This window comes from Falco rusticolus, chromosome 5, assembly GCF_015220075.1.
Source record: "Falco rusticolus isolate bFalRus1 chromosome 5, bFalRus1.pri, whole genome shotgun sequence".
NCBI lineage: Eukaryota > Metazoa > Chordata > Aves > Falconiformes > Falconidae > Falco > Falco rusticolus.
Window position 1 is genome coordinate 63,639,538 of NC_051191.1, and position 21,117 is coordinate 63,660,654.

Here is a 21,117-nt window from a genome sequence, read left to right on the forward strand (position 1 = left end):
TCATGAAAAATACTGTTTTCCTTTATTAATCTTATTCAAAAGCACACCCAGAAAGATGCATATTAATGGCAGAGCCTGCAAGCTCTTGCAGAAACAATTACAGGTAATACAATAACTACAAAGAGACAATCATTCAGGTTAAAGTTCTTATTCTGCATTTGTGCAACAAAGCATCAGTAAGCGTATGTAGCCATGCTGGAGTCTGAAAATGAGCAATTCCTTGCTCCTTTATTTGCTGTTTCTTAGGCTGACACATGGCGAGTTTTATCTTGAAATTGCAGTTACCAGCTGCAGTGGTGCCTTTATCCAAAAGTGGCCATAAAAACACACACATATTGTGCTTCAGGAGGTGTCTGCAAATGACGAAACCCTTAATCACCTTCATAAAGCACTCCGATGGGTATTCCTGTAAGAGAGGGGTGTGACGCTGCCTAATGGGCGTTACGTGGGGAGAAGACCTTGTTTTGTTCAGGGTGAGCCCAGTGTTACTGGGCTGGACAAGGAAGTTTTCACTTGACAGAGAAGAAGGTTGCCCAATGATGAGAGTGCAAAGAACGAGGAAGCAGGCTGGTCTCAGCACTCTGTGGGGACCTTCCCTTCACCAACCTCGATTACTGCAACAAACTTAGTTTTTTTGGAAAAGAAAGAAGTTGCGACCTTAAGCATGCAAAGCAAAGCTCACCATTTAATAAGCACTTTGTCTACTGCCAGAAACAACATCCTTTTGTTGTTGTAATTTATTTCAGAATAAGGTGTGTTGGTGATACAGTCTGCTGTAGGTACTCCTTCAGCAGGTGGGGAATACCGACTTCATCTGTTGCAAAAAAGAAGCATAACCAGCTCCACCTCCCTCTTGTTCTAATCTGCTCTCTGACATCTTTTCTCTTTCCAAGCTTTCTTTCCAACTATACTAAACAATATTTAAATGTGACACAGCAAAAGTTCAGAAAAGCCAAAGACCACACACTGTAAGGGTTACAAAACCACTTTTAGTAAGTATTCTTTGCAGAAACTTGTGGAGCTTTTATATGACAGTCTTATTAAATGCCATTTAGAAACAAAACATGCAATACCAACTTTGAATACAAATAAATAAATGAAGCAAGTGTCAAGCCCAACCCAAAGCAAGCTCATTATTCACAGCAAGAAGTTGACACCTGAAGAGACCTGGGGCCATAGCACTTTCATTCCTCAGCTCCCAACCAGGAAAACATGCCAACATGAAATATGGGGTGCAGGGCGTCTTGTAATAAGCAACCTCATGTTCATGTGCTTGGCCCCTTGGATGCGCTCTGACTGCCGAAAGCAGGCAAGGCAGCAGTGCCACAGGGCTGGGGAGGGCTGAAGAACTAGCGCTGGAGCAGCAAGTGGCTCTGGAGACCCAGACTTGGGTCAAGGACCGAGGACGGTGATGAAGAACCAGTGGAAAGGCAATGAGAAGTAAGCAGGTAGGGTCAATGAAGCTTAAGAAAGGAGCAGGGTCACTGGAACACATTGGCCATTCTCAGGCTGTTCTAATCATCCCTAACCCAGCGCTGCTTCTCTGTGATCATCTCCCTGCTGTCTCACTGATGTACAGACACTGTCATATTCCCCCTTGGCCCACGCTCTAGGTTGCACCCGTCCTACCATCCCCTCAGCAGCTGGAGCAAGCCAGTTCATCCTTCAAGCCATGCCCAAACAAAATCTTTGCACCTTAATCTCCACCAAAATGTGCCCTGCCCTATTGAGCACAACCCTTGACAAACACAGCTTCCAACCTCTACACCCAGCAAGCCCCACTGGCTGCCCCCAGCCCCGTACCTGGACTCCAGCAAAGACCTTGGAAACACAGTCAGGAGGGTGGGGGCTGGCAGGGGTGGAGGACTCCAGCACTCAGAGGTACAGGCCCATATGTAAAGCGCATCAGGTCTGTAGACACGAAAGTCAAGGTTGGGGACTGGGGCATGAAGGACTAAAGAGCACACCACCTCTTTCTTTGCTCCTCAGGGCAAGCCTGGGTGCTGGTACTCACCAAGGCAGAAGGCTTGGGGTTATGTTTGAAGGGGTGTTGGCTGATAGTTTATGGTTAAGGCTGGAATCAGGCTTCGGGGGAAAAAGGGCTGAAAGTGTAGGATTATTCCTGAATAATGTGAGGATTGAAGAGATATTATAAGGTCTGGTGCCCAGTTCTTATCATTCTGGGACAGGGCTGCAAAGGCACTTGAGCTAACCAAATCAAATCACTTCCTGTGAGGTCTGGAGGGACAATGGATGTGCTCAACCTTAAGTTTGGAGTTAGTTATTGCCATGGGTGGGCAGCAGAGGCTAGAGAAAATGTCAGGAATAGGGAGTAGATCTTAGTACTGAGGAACTAGAACAATAGGAAAATTATACAGTCCCCTAGAACTACAATACATGCTTATGCACATGGCTTATAATTAGCTATGGGTGAGGTATGGCTCTCTGTTGTATGGGCCAGTATAGAGTTGGGAGCATAGTGGGGTTTGGGTCACAGTGCTAAGTACAGGTCACGTTAGCCAAGGCCATTGCTAGCGGTTGAGCGTGGGAATTTTCCTGTGGTTAAAGTTACTGTTACAGTTGCTGTTACAGATCAAAAAAAGCAGGGTGTATGCAATTCATTTCACCCTGCATGCTCTACAGAATACATCTATAAGGCAGAACATCTTCTGATCTCCCAAAAGACAACCTTTGCCATACAGCATCCTTCACCCACAAGTCTGTTATTGTCTAGGCATTCCCAGATCTTCAGCAAGGTTTATGGTGGGCTGAGGGCTGGTATCACCAGGGAAAAAATGGTTTATCAGTGGCCCTAGGATGCTGGGCTATGATTACAGGTAAGGGTCTTAGCAAGCAACCTGTTCTTGCTTGCTAAGTCAAGGTTGCTTGCTAAGTCAAGGACATGACTACCAGCACTCTGCTCAGCAGCAGAGAAGAGGGTGTGGGAGAAGAGAGCACTCACCATTGCAAAATAAAAGCGTCCACAGCCCATGCCTGGCCTCATGCATCTCTCAAAGCACATGCCATACACTGTACATGGCATAAAGGGAAGATAAAGAAGGGGGAGTGTGGCAGGGAGGTTTCCAGCAGGGAGAAAGTGAAATTTTCTGGGACTTCTGTGTCAGCTCTGAGTACTGGCTGAACCACATACATGTATCCACAAATATGCCTACTTGTCTCTTGGGAGGAGGGGGAGAACTCACAACCATCACTCAGAGGCCAGTGGCTCTCACCCAGCAGCACACGGCTGGTTGAACTAATAGCAGAGATGATACTCAGCAGCCAAAGAGATCACCCAGCAGTAACTGAGACTAGGGAGAATCAGAAAGAAAAATCAGACATTTATGGACCTTTCCAGAATAACAAAAATAATCAGATAAATTGTTGGGAAAACATGGGGGCAGAGGTAGTTTTCAAATGTTCGGCCATTTCTTCATTGTATTTTTGTACATTTTGGCAAAGCACTCATTTTTAAAATTAATTGCTTATTTTCACATCAAGAAGCTTAAGGCTGCCAAAAAGCAAAGCTCCAGACTAGAAAAGCATTCCAGTTCTCTGCATGAAACTGCCTGAAGTATACCCAGAATTGGCAATATGATCTTTGCATCTGCAGAGAAAATACTGAGTCATGTTGTCAGCCCACACACATCTAACAAAAATAAAAGCAGCCCAATGATTCAAGATTCACCCACTCGTCATTTAGAGAAAACACAAGTCATTCAGTCATGCCTTATGCTTCAGAGACCTTTAGAAAACACCCAGTGTAGGGAACATTCGCCCACATCGTTCCCACACACCATTTCGAACCAGCGATGTCATCTGTAACTCGTGGGTCTGGGTGACGTTTGGTTCAGCATCCTTGGAGGAAGTTGCTGAGGCTTAAAGGTTTCTGCTGAAAATGCGACATGATAGCTGCAGCCTCAGCAACGCTGAAATGGTGTGCATGGCCTGAATCCCTGAAGGAGGCAGGGAAGTGTCCTGTGCTTCATTGCATGAAAGGTCTGACAAACTTAAGCCATAGTTTGTATAAGATGCTACCGTACTCTTCATTCAAGGGTTAATCCTGTACTGAAGCATTAGCTCTCCCCATGCTGAGCTCCCCAATCACTTGGCATACATTAGACCAGGAAGTATTTGCACAAACATCAAGGTTTGGGGAATTACCCAGGAAATCCTCCTCCTTTTACCCCTTCCCACATTATTGTCCCCTAGCAAGAAAAAGCAGGTTCCTGCATTTCACCCAGCTGCTGGCAATCTCTCTTCCTCCTTCAGTGCTAAAAGCTGCTTGAAGTATTAACGGCTGAACGTGGATGTGCGGCAGCCAGCCCAGCTCATGACGGAGCAGGAGACGTCACTGCACGAAGGACACAGAGTTACACGGTCTCTGTGGTGCTGAAAGCAGCGCTGGAAACTTGTCAGGAGCCCAAAGGCCAGAGCTAATTTGTATTTTCTTTTACACAGCATGATTTCAATCAGAGCAAAAAGCACCCGGTTGTGGTTTATGTACAGAGTGTTACAAGTAGAGACAAGTTAACAGAACAACTAGGGGCAGGATGCACTCCAAGGGTAGCTCAGGGAGGAACGTTAGACAGGGAAAGGAACAGCAGGCAAGTCTCCTACACCCAATTTATCAGCATCTCCTTGATTCTTCAGGAAGGCCATGAGCTACGAAGCAAGAGGCTAAGAAACAACATCATCAAAATGCTGTGATTGCCTAATTGTCTTTATAAGAAGGAAGAAGAAGAAAAGAATAAAAGAGACTTGCAAAAAGTTTGAGGACAATCTTATTTGAAAAAGCTCTTCCCAGAAGTTCTGGATGTGTCACCAAGTAAAACATGGCATTCAAGAAACCCGTCTCACTTGCAGCCAATATTTGATGGCAGTCAAGTCCGGGTGACCTCTAACATAAGCTGCTCTGGCTTCAGCTGCAAACAGGTGTGTGCGAGTTCCCCTTTAGAACCGGTTTTCTGCCTCGCTGAGAGCAGACAGCGCAAAGGGCTGGCACAGCCCCGAGCACCGCTCTTCCCAACGCAGGCTCCCCTCCAGCACCCTTTCCACGCTGTGATAGCCGGAGAGCAGGAGTTGCAAGCCAGGTACTCATTCAGTCACCTCACCCCAACCAGGATCACAGCCATGCCCCCTTCCCAGGACACAGCACTGGGGTGCACCCTTGCATGCTGCCAAAAGGCACCAGAGAGGGAGCAGAACAGGAGGCTAACAGGAGAGTAAATATACCTTGACATTTCTTCATTTGTTTGTTTTGTAGTTCCAGTAGTTTACTGGAAACCATGAGGTGGGGTTTGATGCCTGGAGAAAGTCCTTGTTTTCAGCCTTCCTATCTTTAGTTGCTGGGAATAAATGCTCCTTTCCCCCTCAGTTCAGCTTTATTCCTTGACAGCTAAGAAAAAGAAAAACAAAACCAAAAATAAAATTAAAAAAACCCCAATAAATAAAACCTTGCACTTTTGCTCTGGAGCATGGTATTGTTGCATGGTGTTGTTCAATGTATAGTTCAGGACGGGATGAACTGCATGTTAGAGATATAAAAGGAAAGCTGTCAGACAAGCTCATCTGTAGGTTCCTTCATTCAGTCCAACAAACCCGACTACGGAGCTTTATCCCACCAGCTAGCCCTTTCTATTGTAGCCCCTGAAAGCAGCACCCTCTCTGCTCTTATCCCTCCTCCATGTGCTCCTTCAACCCCCTCCCCCATGCACATTTGTCCCCCTGACTCAAACAGCTCCCCAAGGAGTTCAGGCACTACCGATGCTTGGGGATGGGGAAAAGGGAAGACAGAGTCGGCTGAATGGGCAGACAATCCTATTTGCACCCCAGCATGTACAATCCGGGTCTTTGTCAGCATGATGGACACTCCGTCCCGTTTGTTTTCCTTCCCTGGTATTACCATATGCACCCTTTTCACGTGAGCACTATCAAATGCTGTACCTGAATCAGCCTTTTTGAGACAGAAGCTGACTGCTGCCTGGCTAATATCTGTCCACCACCTGTGTATTTACTTTGTTCAAAAATTATAGCCAGTCATAAAATCTAGAGTAAAATCTACAGCTGCCATTTAAAAAAAAAAAGGCACCAAAAAGGCTTTTCTGTGCTGGATTTCTGATGCCAGTTAAGGCACTGGGTGGAAGTGTTTTCACTTGCATGAGCAGCCCGTTGTGACTGGAGCACAATTGCTCCTGCACTTCGGGGCGTGTGTTTGGGAAGCTGCCTGCCTGCCTGCCTTCCCTGTGCAGCCTCATGCTGCAGGGACACGCACTGATGCGCAGGTGTCAGCTGGTCCCACCTGGCATCACCCTGGACGGACAGACACCCAGGACGGGAAGGACATCGGGGCAAAGGTGCAAAGTGCTTTTGCGGCTCGGGGTGGCGGTGGCAGCCGCCAGAGTGGCACCAGCAGGGCCCCAGGCCTGGCAGACAATAGCTCTCTCCCTGCTCTCTCTCCCTCCCAGCCGCATCTGTAGTCCCCAAGACGGAGGAGTCTCATGAATCAAGTCAAACACCCAGTGACAGGCTGGAGAAATCCATTAATATGCACCCGCCGCAGCACGTCGCCAGCTCCCTGCCTCGCACGCCGCTCACCTGCCTGTCTCACCCCTGGCAGGCAGCGCGGGAACAAAGGAGCAGGGGAGGACAGCACCGAAGCGGAGGGAGGCAGCAGCTGGAGACAAAGCTAATTCTCTGGCCGCCATGGGTGTGAGGAATGCTCCCGCTCGCCCTATTGTCTGGGGTCCTTTGTGCTTCTCCACCCCACCAGTCCCCAACTGCACAGGCAGAAATATTGGGAGCAGGACAGAAACGGCTTTGTTGGAGGAAGCCCTCGCGTGCGAAAAGCCTCCTGCCCTGGCCCTGCCGTACGTGCCTGTCTGGCACACGGCTGTGCCCCTGCTGCCCCAGAGCGCAGGTAGGGAGCAGGGGGCTGCGCACAGGCAGATGCACCCCAGGGGGTTGTTATTCTAAACCTACAGGGCACCTGGCGGCCCCCTCCTGAGGGTCGCCTGCTCCTTCCAGAGATTTGGCCCTGCGACACCTGTGGGAGATGAGGAATGGTCACCTGGTCCTGCGGGGGGGGAGCAGTAGGGCTGCCCTCCCCCCACACCACCGATACAGGGCCAGCAAGCCCTGCTAGGCTGCATTAGGGAGCAGATCTGGCAGCAATGACTGGTGTACACTGAGCACCCACCACGCTCCACCGCATCCCTCCCGGCCTCAGGAGTGGCACAGATGCCTCTGCCAAACCTCTGCTGCTTTGTCAAGTGGCAGCCGTGGCCCGCTCTGTGCGAGCCACATCTGTGGCTGCAGCATTACAGCCCCTCAGGTCCTGCAGGGCTGGTGGCAGGACCCAGGTTCCCCTGTTTCAGGGCAGAACCATTAACTGCCAAGCCCCTGGGGGTCAGTCCCCAGCTGCAGCACACTGCTTGCCTCTTCTCCCACCACCCCTGCAAGCTGGCATTGGAGGCACCAGATGAAGAGAAGCCGGGTCCTTCCAATGTAGGGAGCAGGGTGACCCTGTGACACCCGTGCCACCGCCCAAGGGACTACAATGCTGCCTGGCCCCACGGCAGCTGCAGCACATAGGCCAGCTCTAGCAAGCAACCACAGAGAGGTACTGCTCGTCCAGGCATGGCACACTGGCTCACGTAGTCCCTGCCCTGGCCACCCTCAGCTGTCTCATACCTCCCCATTGGCACTGCTTGCACAAGCAACCTTAGCCACACACAGAAACAACAGCAAGGTGGGTATCCTTCAGACAATACGACCAATGGGACATAAGCAAAGAAATAAAGATAAGGTCCAAACCCAAGGGAAAAGCTTGCTCCTGAGGGTGGCACCTGGGACCACAAAGGAGCTCCGGCACGTGCCCGCTTCACTGCCAGGAGGCAGTGCCAGGCGCTCCGGAGCAGAGAACGACAGGGTCCAGGAATGAGCCAGGCAACTCACTGTATGGAGGCTGCTGATGGAGCCTGAAGTGTCTATAAGGGTGACTATATGGGTGAGTATAAGGGACAGGAATGGTAAGGAGGCAGCTGTACACATACAGTTAAAGAGAGCATTTGTCAGTTTTTTGCTGGAAAAACGGCTTCTGGCATTTTCTGGTACTAAGAAGTGCACATCGAAGAGGAAGGCTGTATCCAAAGTTCAGTTTCTCTTCCTATTTGTTGTTGTATTTGGTGTAGTTAAAATAAATTCTATGTAATTGTTGCAAAAAAAGCTCCTAGGGCCATCAACAAGAAGGTCTCCAAACAAGCCTTGTTCAGGAATACGTTTTTGCTAAACTGTAAAATTCCTACTTTAGGAAAAAAAAACCAAACCCAAAAGTAGAAACCATGATATCTAAACAGCATTGCTTCCTTCTTTGGGTTTTGCACTTCACAGTGAAGCTTCAGCAGCTCTTGTAAAGTATACTTGTGCTTTATAAGCAGGAATCATACTGAGTTCAGTGGACAGGAGATTCCCAGCAACTACTAAGTCTCAGAAGCAAGGCAGTCATTCCCAAAGCCACCAACTAAGAAAAGACTTCAACGGCAGATAAAGCAAAAAGCCATATAAAGCAAAAGGCCTTTAACTTGGGCTATGAAAAGTCAGAGAAAAGAGAAAGACTGGAGGTGGACAGTGCGTCGGTGGCAGAGCTCCCGGCCTCTCTTCTCCATGGCTCTTCCATGACACCTCCCTGCTTCCCCGGGCAGATGGGGACATGGCAGCTCTGCTCCCCCGAGCCTCGGGCCTGCACCATGCTGCAGTTCCTGCACAGCCACATTTCAGCAGCTGGTTGCACCAGCCCAGAGCTGAATTAAAGTGACTAAGAGAGCCGTCCTGGCATCCAAGCTGGAGAGGCTGCCTGAGTTAATGAAGCCGATGCAAATGGGATGGGGTGTAACGAGGTGCCTCTGACTGAAAAGCAGGGAACTTCCCCCAGGCTGCCTTCAGCTCCTGCAGAGCACTTGGGTCAGTTTGTAACTTATTAACGCCAACACTCGCACGATCAAAGTTCAGCACATGTTTAGTTGCTCTTCTGGAACAGCGGACTTGAAAAGCCTATCACGCAGGTTTCCTAGGAATAAAAGAGATGTCCACAGAAAACATCCCCTACTCCATCTGCCCAGAGACCTCCACTGCACCGCTGTGCGTTTGGGTCGTGAGACAGCGTTCATTCACCACCCGGCACCTGAGGAGCCGGCTCTGCCCAGCTGCTCGCCCGTCTCCATCAGGCCACGGCTCCCTCCTCTCACCGTGAACAACCTTTGCACCCCAGCAAAGCCTGAGAGGGTCCCTGGGTTTAGGAGGGAATTCTCTGCCAGGAAGGCAGATTTATTTGCTTTCTGGTGAGATGAGTGTGCTGTTGGCACACGCACTGCATGTTGTGTGTCCCCTGCAGCTGGAACTTAACCCTAATCTAAATTACACCTCCAGTGCCCTAATTTAAAGAAGTGTTCAATAGACTATGCAACTCGGAAAATGAATTGCTTTGCCACTGGACAAGCAGAGATGGGTAATGGAGTCAGCGTTGCACCTCAGCATCAGATGAGAGCAGTGAGAGTCGTGTGCAAGGGGACCACTGTGATTCCTGCAGCCAGTCTATTGTCAAGCCATTAAGCCCACTCAAGCCAGGTCACCTCCAAAAGAAACTTCAAGATCCCAGGGGTGATTTTCTGTCCGCTGCCTGCTGTGCTGACCACTGCTCCCGAGGAGCCGTTCCTTCAGAGGCAGAGGAAGGGAGAGCAGCCCTGGCAGACGTGGACATGGTCACCCCACTGGTGGGCAGAAAACACCCCACTGGAGGCAGCGAGGGCACGTGCAAAGGAGCTCCACGAAAGGCACAGAGGAAAGAAGAATCTTATGAACCAAAGCAGAAAGGAAGGTGAGAGCCCATCACTGATAAAACCAGAAAGAGAAGCGCTGATGGATGGCACTGCAAATGTAGTCTTTCATAGGTTTCACTGGGCAGGGTAACACCAGAAAGAAAATCAAAGCAACAGAGAAGCTGAACAGGTGGCATGCTTTGAATCCTGGGTGGCCTGGGATCAGCACTACTTACCCCAGCATACGCCTGTTGCAGCAACCAAGTTGCCCAGTGAAAAGGGGTCACACAGAAATTATAACCACCTCCCCAGCAGCGGAGCAGCCAAACACCCGCTGCTACCCCCAGCTTCCCTGCAGGCTCACAAGCAAAAGAGCCAAACATGTTTCATTTACTTTGCAGCTGCTGCCCAAACCAGTGTGGTAACTGCGCTGGACCTGATACCCAAGAAGCAAACCTACACTGACTTAAAGGATGATGCAAAAGCATGCTTGCTTGCTTATCCAAACCTGTAGATGTCCAGAGAGCATATAGCTCTCTGGTTTAAAGTATTTTCATTTGGATACTTTATAATGAACAGTATCTGTGAATTATTCTTTGTAAGTATCTGTGCTCCCTGAAGGTCAGAGTTAAGAACGTCCAAGTAAAGTTACTGGAAACATTCCTCATTTCTGAGCATTTTATTGGAGCGATCAGTGATTTATCAACCACTTCTGGCACCGGCTGTGAACATGCAACTATTGCTTACTCTGACCCACAGAGTGCCACTATTTTAGCCCTATTAGAAGCAAGATGTTCGTTGCTATTCAGATGGTACCAGCGCCTATTGCCAGACCTGCAAGGACACACCATTTGCCACCTTTTAATCAAAGGCCAGGTTTTGAGGGAATGAAGTTCAGAGCTGATTTCTTACTGTGTATTGAAAGGCATCACTGAAAAATTCACTACATTCCCAAGTGTACTTCGTGTCTGGTGGGAGCAGGCATCCCTTCTCCCTCATGTCTGCAGAAGCAAATACAATTGAAGAAAGGAACAAAGTTCCACTTCTGCAGACACTTACCAGAAGAAATAGTGCATTTTGGCCATCACAATAATTTGTTTTCCCTGCAAAGACATAAAGTCCCTGCTGCTCAGTGACTGAGGAGGAGGGAAAGGGAAACCTTGACTGCAAAGAGGAACCCAGTCTCTGGGAAACAGGCAAAGAGGATGCTGTTAAACATTTCAGGAAACACTAGGGGAAAGATGGGGACAACCAGAAGCTTTGAAAGTTTTGATTTCGCCAAGATAATGAACTGCCTGTTCTAACTAGAGGAGAAATAGCCTGTAAGGCCTCTCTCCTGGAGAGGTTTCCCCTACAGCATTCAGCACTGTAAAGGGCTGTAGAGGAGGGAACACTCTTGGCTGGATTAATATACAAGGTAAAATTATTTTTTTTTTCCCCGGAGGAATTAAACTAGACTCATGTCCTTGCTTCCCTGGCGTTGATAAAGAGTGTTTGAAACCCTCCTGCTTGCACAAGCAGGGCAGGAGCATCTCCTGCTCCAGGAGCACAGGCGCTGCCAAGCCCAGGACCACCCCAGGAACTGGGGAATTGCCCAAGCAGCGTCTTTGTGGGAGAACTTAAATACTTCAGATTCCCTTTTCAACCAGGCTGCTTAAGCTTTGGATCTGTTTTTGTTAAAGCCTTCTTATTTTAATTAAGAAAGTCCTTGTTGAAATGCAGTACCCTGCCCCTTTGGTTACCATTAACATGTGTCTGCTGAGATCACCAGCAAGCCTTCAAGATGCAGCAAGGCTGAACTTCAGTAGTTCTCAAGGAGTAATAAAAACCCTTTAAATGTAGCATGGGAGAAAGATCATAGCCTCAGCAAACGGAGGATCCAAAAAACCCTGAGAAACTCACATTCTGGGTCAATAGCAGCCTCACGAAGCACAGGAAGGGGAGTGCAAAGCTCTGTCTTGGGATGGTATAACAGCAGGCATCAGCGCAGGCTGGGAACAGGCTGGCTGAGTAGTCACCCAGCTGAAAGGGACCCGGGAGTTACAGGCATGCCAGGCTGTGAGAGTTAGCAGTGTGCTCGCATCACAAACACCACAAACCGCAGAGCGGGCAATGTCAGAGGCAGTGTGGCCAGCAGGCCAAGGGGAGGTGATCATTCAACACTGCTAAGGCTGCACCTGGAACTGAGCTGGAACAGTGGGCTACATCAATATTATAAGCCCCAGAGCAGAGTTAGGGCTTCCTGGAAAATCCATTCATTTTGATTATCAGGTGAGAGAAAAAAAAAAAAAGGAGGAAAACAAAAAACACCCCGGAAGTGACAATTTCCTCCCAGTTCCCCTGTCTATAAATGGCCCTACATGACCACATTTAGGATGCGTATCTGAGAAAGCAAGAATCTCTTCTAAAGAAAAGTTTCTTGTAGGAAGAAGACTTGAAAAAGGGAACCAAGCTCTGTGCTGTTCAGAGCACAAGGCCGCGCTGCTGGCACCCTCCCTGCCTGCAGGATGTAAGGAAAGGACAGAAGCGGGGGGGGGTTAAATATCAAACAGATTGCTGACAACCTTCCTGCTCTCCTACAACCCTAGAGCATCACAGCAGGATTCATTTGAGGTGGCATGGACTAATAGGTGGTTTTGACAGGGTAAGGTGGAGAAGATCAAATAGGAGAAAATACAGCTGCACTGAACTGGCTGCGAAATCCTTGATACCCTTTGGAGAAACGCATTGCTTTTAGCCGCCGGGTGCCCACCACCAGTGCAAGCCCAGTAGGTAAATAGACACAGGCGGTGTTTGCAGCAGAAAGCTTAACCAGAAAATAATTTTATCTGTCCGGAGCAGGCGCCTGCCTGGGGCAGCTGGGAGACCTCTCTAGCAATCAAACACTGACACCACTTAAGGTCTAACCTGCTCATGTTGCCTACTGCTTCTGTGCTCTTACAGCTCCTGTGCTGGCTGGGGGCTGGTTTTCACTGCTGGAAACAGAGACATCCATCTGCATTGACCAAAAAGGAGTGTTCAGCAACAACTATTAAAGGCAACTGCTGCCCAAGCAGCACCAACAAGCATTTGGCCTGGCCAGGCTGAAAATATTACAGTTCAAGTAGGCAAGACCCCCTGCTTAGTCCAAGGGGAACAGCCCTCAGTTCAACAATTTGGGCACTTCCACATAGCCTGTAAATCTCAGTTGCTTGACTGCTGCTCATGGATATTTATCCTCCCCTCTCTTCTCGCCTCACATCCCTCTGTGAGCATGCTGTCCCTCCAGCAGAGAACAAAGTTTTTTTCTGGAGAACATCAGTAGTTCCCCACAAGACCTCCCAGACACCAGAGGTGATGGACAGCAAGATAGCCAAGCCTAATCCCCACATGCTACGTGGGTTTTTTAAATCCTATTCCCTTCCTTTTACAGTTTAAGTGGGAGAGACTCAGGCTAGATCTCAGTCTCCATCTGCAGCCTGGGATTATGATCTGAAGCATAATATTTCTTTATGAGCAAATTATCACCGAGACTTCAATGCGCTGTTGGCCTTTTAAAAAACTAAGTGTTTAGTATTTTTATTTCTTTCTGCTTTGCAGTTTATGGCTCCCATAAATCAGGTGACAGGCTGTGGTGCAGAGGGCTGATCTGATCTGTGGGAATGAGAAAACAGGCAGGAGAAGGGAACACCGGCTGAGTCCTTAACCAGGGGATTTCTGCTCCCTGCTGTAAGCATCCCCATGGGAGAGGCAGGGTGCTGCCCACCTGAGGCAACGCTAACACCATGCCAGCCCTTTCTTCTCTGACGCTAGGTTAAAAAAAAATCTTATTTCTTCTATGCTGCATCATGTACTTGTAAAACATGAAAAACAACTTCTTTCTTTCACAGGAGCAAGAGCAGTGATAAATCCATTAACAGTTCACAAACTGTTCCATCAGTACAGGAATTAGAGCTATGCGGGGACAGACACAAGCAAAGCACTGACCCACTACACTGGTAAACCAACCCAACTGGTTGTTGTAAACCAACAATCAAATCTGACCCAATGTATTGCTGATCTAGAGGTCTTACCTTGTAGCAAATGAAGGATGCTGCCATGGTTAAAAGACTACTTCAGAGTCAAAACTTGGTGTTGAACTCCCAAGTCTCGCAAGTCAAAGACTAACTTTTCAAGGACATTTAATTACTCAGAGATACACCAAAGGCTGTGCTATGAAGCATCCCAGCAAGCGACCCATCAGGGAAACCTCCTCCCTCCTTCTCTGTGCTTCCAAATATTATTAAAAAAGTCTGTCCTGTAGTCAGCCTACTCCCTGTCAGGGAAATGGGATCCATCAGCCTTCCTTTCCCTGCCCCTTGCCCCTGTCTTGTGCATTTGGACTCTAAATACTTCAGGTCAGATGCTTTCCTATATGCATGTGTGTGCCTGTTTAACACCTTGCCAAGCAGGCCACCGTTTTCACAAAGACCTTAAGGCTCAAAAGACAAATAATATATAATATTGCAAGAAATTGCTTGGATTTGAGCTTGCAGGGTTTTTGGTGCTAGTTTTATTGCCAGCCGTACTGCTTTGTTCATTGATAAGAACTGGTCTTTCTCCCTACTCTTTCAGTGCTGCCTCGCCAGGGGACACATCGGTACAAGTACTTTGTCCTCCACTGCCTGGAGGATGGGAGCACAGGCAGCTTGCTGCTGTTTCAAGGGATGGTGTGTAGAGCAGGGCGAGAGGACTTCTGCAAAGTCGAGCCCTGACGTTCCTTCTCCTGGTTTGCATAAGCCCAGGAGGTGACATAAGTTCACACAGCAACCCTCCCTTGAATACTCCCACTGTCCCAATCCTTCCTTTGGCATTTCCAAAGCTGGAAACCACCACCGGTCAATCATTGGAAGTCCCACGGACACTTTGTCTACTGAGGCAAAAAGCAATGCCTATCATTGCCCTGCTTTCGAGTGGCTGCCTGTAGCCCAGCTCCCACCACTGGTCCTGCACTCAACCAGGAAGGTTTCACCTGCTACGGAAGGCTGTATAGGAGGCAGGTGATGCTGCCACCCTCAGCAGGAACCCATCTTCTTGGTGGGTGCTGGCAGCTCCGGGCTGTGCACCCAGACTGCTGTCAAAGCTGTGTTACTGACTGGGTAGCCAAGTGCCAATAAGCACAAAGGTGTGGGGGTATGTAATTTTATACGTGTTTTACCAACATTTAAATGCACAGAAGAGTCCCATCCCGCCCCATAACCTGTACACAGGATTGTATGAAAGGTACAGGGAGGAAGTTAATTGAGCGTGCATAAATTCACCTAATAACAGAGCTGGCAAGAGTCTGAGGCGCATGCCTCGGCCCCAGCCCCGGCCGGGCACCTGGCCCTGCCAGCCGGCTCAGTCCTGCTCCGCAGCGGGGAAAATGGCCCCGCTTCCAGCTGGAGCTGAGGAACAGAGGGGAATGTGGCCCAAAGCGCAGCCCTTGCACAGGCCTCAAAGCGCCTGGGAACCTCTAATCCACATGAAGAGCACGCTGGATTCGGGGAGGATGGGGACAATGGTAATTTCAGTCCCTTCCAAGAGTTCACAGAGCAATCTGCAGAGCACACTGATTTACCAGCTGGGAAAGGGAAGGAGGGCAGGCAGGCTCAGGGTGGGGATCCCAAAGAGCATGGCCCCTTCCCAGGGCTCTCGGCCAGCACCCTCGGGAAGGACATGGTCGCTGTTTCTCCTGTTTGGCAATGCTTGAGAGCAGAACATGCAGATGCCCTTGGAAAGGCCAGCGGAGAGGGCCCTCCACGAGCAGCAGTGGGGCCCCTGGGCCAGGTCCCTGCCCTGAACTCCCACCCTGCTGATAGCCAGGGAGAAGCCCCCTGACAGGTTGTGGCACGTAAAACCATACGAACAAGCAGCTAACCATACCGAGGTAGCAGGGGTCTGACTGCCGACACTAAACCACACAAGTTGTTCCAGTAAATCTGAGATCAGATGATAAGCAGCAAGCGGTTAACAGTGGGAGGACATACACACATCCACCCACCCACAGTCATCAGTACACGACTTGGTGTGACAACTGGAGCCAGGCTGTGACATTAAGGACTCCCAGTTGGAGAGTGCAGGCAAGACAGAGCCCTGCCAGCAGCTCACCCCCATGGCTGGGGCTCTCACTGGAAGTAACAGGATTAGCAGAGAGAAGAGAAAGCTTCCAGGCTGACACGGAGTAGGCAAAGTACCTAAGAAGTTCAAGCCATGCTTTTAAGTGAGTTTTAGAGCATAAGAGAATCTCTTCATCAATACTAAGAATCCAGTATTTAAATAAAAATAAAAAAAAGGAAAAAAGTAGCAGGAACCCGCTGTCTCCCCAGGGAAAACGTGTGCTGCACAGAGCAACTCCCAAACACAGACACCAGTCTTGTCCTCCCAAAACCCGGCTGTAAAGCTAACAACTCTTGCACTATTAAAGTGTCAGATAAGACAAACAAAAGTGCCAGCGAGACTCCTGGAGCTTCAATATGCTCTGGGATCACTTGGACACATCAGGTTTTACTTTGAAGGTATCAAGGTCTAGGAGTGTTAAGGCCAGAGGTAAACGTTATCAGGAGTTGCTCTGCCCTCCTTCAGGAACTACAGCTGACAGCTGCAGAAGGACAGGCAGGAGGCAATGGCACCCATTTCAGAAAGCCACTTACTCTCTCCTGCAAAAGAGTTCAGGGAAGTGCAAAATTCACTGCGTGCCTCCGAAAGTCATGCAACTGCTCTCAGAGCTGCAAACGTGCATCTTGTTTCTGATGCAATATTTTCGCCATTTTCCCCTCCAGTCTCCAAGCTGGCTGTGGCTGCCCCTGACGGGCAGGAGAGCTGCCTGCTGCAGAACGTTTTGCCCCAGATGGGTGCTGGCAGCCTGGAGCCTTTCACCACCCAAGAGCACCTCTCCCCCCCACTGAGTGGGGTGGCACGTTAGGATAGAAAAAAAAACCAAATGACCTAAAGCAAACTAAAAGCCCAGGGAAAGTGCGAGGAGGCAGGATGTCATTGCCAGAGCTGGAATTTGGCCTGGGTGCCATGGAGATGAAACACGGCAGATGGTTAAGGTGTACACGGGAAGCGTGCACGCAGCACCTGACTACAGATTTAAGACCAATTAATACAACAAAAGAGAAAACTTGACAAGGAAGCCAGAGACCTACAAAATGAATAAGTGAACCATGAAAAGAGGAGGCGCACTCATCCAAAAAAAAAAAAAAAAAAAAAAAAAGCAGCAGAGGGTACAATACCTACAGAGCCATGAATAAACTGAAGTTGGAACAGATGGAGACAGAAACAAACCACCGTGTGTATTAGTTGGCTACCAAGTAAAAGAGCTGGCATGGGGAAAGAGCTTCCCCACAATTCAGGGTGAGAACAATAGGCTCTGGTTCTGCAGCAACCCCTTCCCGAGGTGCTCAATGTCCTTCGTATGGCTTAATTTAAGGCTCACAAGCTGCAGCACTCTCAGATACAAAATCCTAACAAACGACTGCGAAAGCATATTCTTTTAAATAATAAACCACGTGTCTCCAATTAAAAAAGCCCAGGCACTATGCAGCAGAGACAGAAGCCTTGCCTGGCAGCCCGTCACACCGTAACAGACACCAACTACATGGCCCTGCCTTGGACCCGACCCGAAACAGATCAGGGGACAACAAACAAGGGCTTTCCAATGGACAGCGACTGCCCTGGAGTGGCCGCAGCCGTAGCTAGCTGGGTAAATAGTAAACCCTGGTGCTACCTTGGAGGCACAGAGGTGACCTTTATCTTTGCAGGCGAGAGCGGCTTCACACACAAACGTTTCCATTGAATTTTATGTCATCGCCTGTGAACTGAAGCCCTGACCAGGTCAGAGATGAGAAAACAAGCAAGGAGACAAGCCAACACACCAAGGGAATGGCAGCAGGGAGAGGTTAGTGTCATGCAATTAAGCACAACGAGAGAAACCCCTCCCTATAAGCACATTTAAAATCGCAGCCACAAAGACGAGGAGGCAAGCATCCCAAGGAGCACAGGGTGCTGGTTTCCCAACAGTCACCCTTGCTCCAGCCTGAGGGCTTCTGTGGGAAGGCTGAGCCCGGGCAGCAGCAGCCCCCTCCTCAAGCCGGACTGGCAGGAACGGGTGCTCAGCTCCAGGTCTGCAAACACAGGACTGTCCTACCACTCTGTCTGTGATGTAAATCCCAAAGATAAACAAGTCCAGCTCTGCAGACAACATTTATCACCCGCTTTAAAGCAGGCGGCTGGGGGCTAAGCCCCCTGAGAGGCATCCCCCACCCATGGCAAGCTCAGCCTGGAAGCAACAAGCTTTTCATGGCATTAAGTCCTACCTTGAAGCCAACTGGCCAAAACTTAACTGACTTCAAAGAAAGAGGGTTTTTGCAGAGCGGTGTGCTCCCTGAAACCCCTGCCTGCAAAGGCCCTTCTTTTTGTCGGTGGTCTGGGCAGACCCTGGAGCACCGCTGGTTTGTACGGCAGCAGGCGTGCTCGTGCATCAGCTGCTCCGCTTCTTGCAGCACTGAGGAGACACCAGAGCATTTCCCCCCCACCACAACCAAGTTTACAAACCAGTGCTGGCTAAGAGGCAGCACCTGCAGTGAGCTCAAGCTATAAAAAACCCTCCCCCAAATCTCTACCCCCACCTGATTCCCTCTGTGGCTTTAAGCAAATCACATAACTTTTCCTCTTTAGTTTCTGCACCTGGGAAAGAGTAATATTTACCTACCCCAGAAGGGTGTTGAGAGGATTAGTTAATGTTTGCCCAGCATTTTAAAGGATAAAATATTCTGTATTAATTCCTAGCTGCTGAAAAGACTGATATGTATGGCTCTCATTAGCTCCAGTGGAAGATTTTTGCTTGAGTTGGGCTTTACCACTTCAGAAAAGTAGAAGCAAGACGATGTGATATTAACATTTCAAAAAGTGCCTGCAGCATGCGCTGCAAAACCTCCTCTTTTTTGACTACCGCCAGCCTCCTGCTCCGCTGCCTGGGTTGCGGAGGTGCACCTGCACCTGTTAAACATTAAAGCAATGCAAACTCAACACGGGTCCCTGGGGCTGTGCCAGCCGCACTGGGTAACCCCCTCGGAGGGGGTCCCTTTGCAGGCCCTCATGACGGGCAGCTGGCCTCACCTGCGAGATGTCCTCTCATTGATGAGAAGCAGCCGTTGCACTGGGATTGCCCTTCTGCTCGGATTTATCAGCCTCGCCTAGCTCTTATTTGGAAAACAGGAGCCAGCACAGGTTTTCTTGCCCTGATGACTGAGCCATAGGTGAGGTCTGTGTAGCGCCGTGTCTCTGTGCTGGCGGGTGCGTGGGGCGGGTGGGCATCCCCTGCGCGCTGCCATGCCACTGCTCAGGCTGTTTCCCCTGCGACCTGGTACCGGGCAGAAAGAAAAAGCCGTCGATAAGAACTGGGCTCTGGCAGAGCACTGGGCAGCCTCCGCACCCCTTACAACCCAGGGCACACACAGCACTAGGGAAAATATATCTCTGCACACCCCACAAGTCAACCCACCTACTGCTCAGGCCCTTTACCTTCCCAGCAAGGCACCAGCACCACCGCAACGTCATTGTTCCCTCCCTGTTCTCTGGGCACCTCATTTCAGAGAGTGAGGACAGCGAGGTGCCACCTCTGCATGGCGTTGCACCCTCGGGCTCGTTTCCCTTGGCTGTTTCCCATCACAGCTCTCCCCAGTGCTGGTGTCCCACAGGTGATGGGTGCCCACCCCATCCAGCGGCTCCGCTCTCGCGGACAGCGAGTGGAAATGCCAGCAGCCCCCGTGGGTTCCCAGGACGGAAGCAGCAGAGGAAAGGGACTAGCTTCAGCCCACAGGGTCTGTGGCTTGCTGGGCTAAGCAAGCTGCACCGGTCAGGGCTGTGGGCACAGCAGCCAGCGAGCTCCCACCTCCTGCCAACGCTGCGGCTGTCCCCACAGCCTGTGGGTACGCCCACCCCCAAAAGCAGCATGGCAGGGCTGAGCCCGCGGCAGTGAGCAGCAGGGACAGGGGCACACAGAGCCTGCCAGAAAGGGATTTCGTTTTAACTGCTGGTTTACTGCTGGCAGAAGTATATGGCTGTACAATAAGGGAACGGATGGAGGAAGGTGTTTGAAAATCAAGCTAACCCACCCCCAGATGCATGAAAGAAAAATGCCACCAAAGCAGTCCCCCACTGGCCCCACAGTTTCGGGGAAGGGGAAGCAGTTTTGAAGCCCAGGAACAATGGGGCGACCTTTCCCTCCTTTCTTCTGGCCAAGGTAAAAGACCTCCCTGTGGAGGTGTCCACACTGGGGAAGCCGCTGAATGAGAAGCCCCAGACCAATAAAGCGTCCCTTTGTGCCTGCAAACACCATGTCCAATGCGCTTCCCAACCTCCATCGCTCCTGCCTGCTGGCAGCGCCAGCGAATCTCAGCCCTCAGCAGCAGGTCACGGTGCAAATCCCTGACCATGGGCCGTGGCACGGCCGTGCTGGAGCGGAGAGCTGCCTGCCGGCGCTGCGCCCTGCACTGCCCTTGCTTGCGTGGTGGGGCAGCTCAGGGGGCTCCGTTTTCCGTTCTGGAGGAGACAATCTACCCCCGTAACTCTGCTTCTCCCATCTTGCCTGGCAAGGACAGCAGGCGGAGGCCGAGACACCACAGACGGCTGCTAAGCAAAATCAGAAGCACAGACCAAAACATGACTAATTTCTAACACATCACAGCCTGGGAGTCATTTTGTTTGTGAGCCTAAATCGCTCTCTGCTGCTTTCATACCGGCTTGTTTCAAGGGTGAGTAAGCAGACAGTGGCAGACATGACTTTTATTATTCCCAGAGCTTTGAAGCTGTACCATTTCACTGTGGTTAGCTGACTGCGTCAGCCGTTTGTAGTGGCACATTTCGAAGAACTCAGCAATGATGCATAGGTAGCCAGACTGAGCTGAGCTGGAGCTCAGCATATTCCATTGGCGGTGTTTCGTGGTGACTCATTACTTGCCCACCCTCTATTATTCATTGTTTTTATCGCATCATTTTATTCAATATTCTCAACAACTTCCAAGAAGGCCCTTTCACAGACAGAGGTCAAGGGCAAAGAAAACAGCTTCAAGCTGTAATTGAACCCCCTTTCTGTTAAATTAGCAGTGCACAAGTTAAAGTGGATTTTGTGATTAATATCCTCGAAGACTAAACAACGCCACCTGAAGAGGGAGAAATATGGAAAAACTGTTCTATCTACAACAGTGTGAGCATTTCATGTATTTATAAATGTGTATGTACTCATACATATGCAAAAGGGTAAACACAGAGATATGCATCTCAGATGGGAAAGTGAAAC

At 49.8% G+C, this 21,117-nt stretch overlaps 2 long non-coding RNA genes across 2 annotated transcripts in view; one reads left to right on the forward strand and one right to left on the reverse strand.

Moving 5' to 3' along the window:
• On the reverse strand, nucleotides 1–18,375 carry LOC119148377. Its single transcript, XR_005104374.1, has 2 exons — nucleotides 18,134–18,375; nucleotides 1–5,398 (listed from the first exon to the last, which is right to left on the reverse strand). It is a non-coding gene; the product is annotated as an uncharacterized LOC119148377 (long non-coding RNA).
• The window catches only part of LOC119148376, a 10,263-nt gene continuing 6,659 nt past the window's right edge, over nucleotides 17,514–21,117 (forward strand). Inside the window, exon 1 of the long non-coding RNA XR_005104373.1 lies at nucleotides 17,514–17,715. This is a non-coding gene — a long non-coding RNA (uncharacterized LOC119148376). The remainder of the gene's footprint in view (nucleotides 17,716–21,117) is intronic.